We start from the raw sequence: 1334 nt of genomic DNA on the forward strand, positions 1-1334 counted from the left end.
ACGTCAAACGGATCATGGCTGTGGACAAAATTGCAATTAACTTACAGAAGCCATTTTGGTCTTAAAACGTTCCTTAAAGGAAGTTCTTCCAAAATAAACGTGGCCTTTTGTGAAAACCAATATGGCGGATTCAATTTGGCGGCTCAAATTGATTGATTTTTTGCCAGTGTAAACAGAGATTTACTTGTTAAAATTGCTTCATTTGCTTTAGCTTGAAAGCTATCATGGTACGCATCAGTTTTAAATTTGCTAGCTACAGGATCACATTGAGTTTTACCATGCGCTACAACATAAATATGCCATTTAGCATTAACACCGAAGTCACTTTTATGATGCATCAAGTTTACCCTTTGATATTTATTCTTAAAATGCTGTCTTGCATTATCTGACACACACTTAATCTTTTGAACTTTGGGACATAATTTTTGTAATTCAGGTGTAATAATTTTATGCATGACATAAACTGCAGTTGTATCATGAGTTCTACAGTCAGATAATAATATAAAACTTTGATGTTTTATTTCATTTTCTTTTTTATAATATTTAAACACAGCCCTCACAACAAAGTTATATCCTTGGCATATCCCTGAGATATTTCGACAGGATATATGATATCCTGAAAAATCTCCCAAAAATCTCCCAAAAATCTCCCGGGATATCCTTGGAATATTCCAAGGATATCGAGATTTCCGCCCCGTGCGATATACACAATTTTGGCAATGGAATCCAATATTTCTGAAATGCATATTTATTAAAATATGTAGAGTACCTGCAAACATCAAGATTCACAAACATTCGTTTGACAAAAAACCACTTTGTATAAATCTAGAATATTCGGTTTATTTCAAAATCCTATCTCAGTATACTTAGCAAACATTTATTAAGGCGAATAGTTTTCATGACCAATAACAACCTACTTATAATAAAGAACAAGACACTTTAAACAAATTAAAAGTTGGCTGTTACTGTATTCTATAAAATCTAAATTGCGCAGTTTGGAGATCGCACTTTTCAACGGCAAAATCAGTTTTTATGATTGAAAAAAATTAAACTAATATGCACCACGTTGATTCTTATAATATAAATGACAATTGATTATAATTTGGCACGTACATTCGAGAGACTGTTGACTTTTGTTAAAGTGTCAATTATTACTGCGCGCAAGTTTTCGCACACTGACAGCCATGATGGAATTTATTCGAAAGTGACTTTAGATGGGAATTTACCATTATTGTATTTTATAATATTTTACTTTGTGTAAAATCTTCGGAAAAATACCTAATATTGCTAAGTTAATTCTTATTTTATTGATACGATTGAATATAAATATAATT

The sequence above is a fragment of the Belonocnema kinseyi genome, chromosome 7 (assembly GCF_010883055.1).
Source record: "Belonocnema kinseyi isolate 2016_QV_RU_SX_M_011 chromosome 7, B_treatae_v1, whole genome shotgun sequence".
Taxonomy (NCBI): Eukaryota; Metazoa; Arthropoda; class Insecta; order Hymenoptera; family Cynipidae; genus Belonocnema; species Belonocnema kinseyi.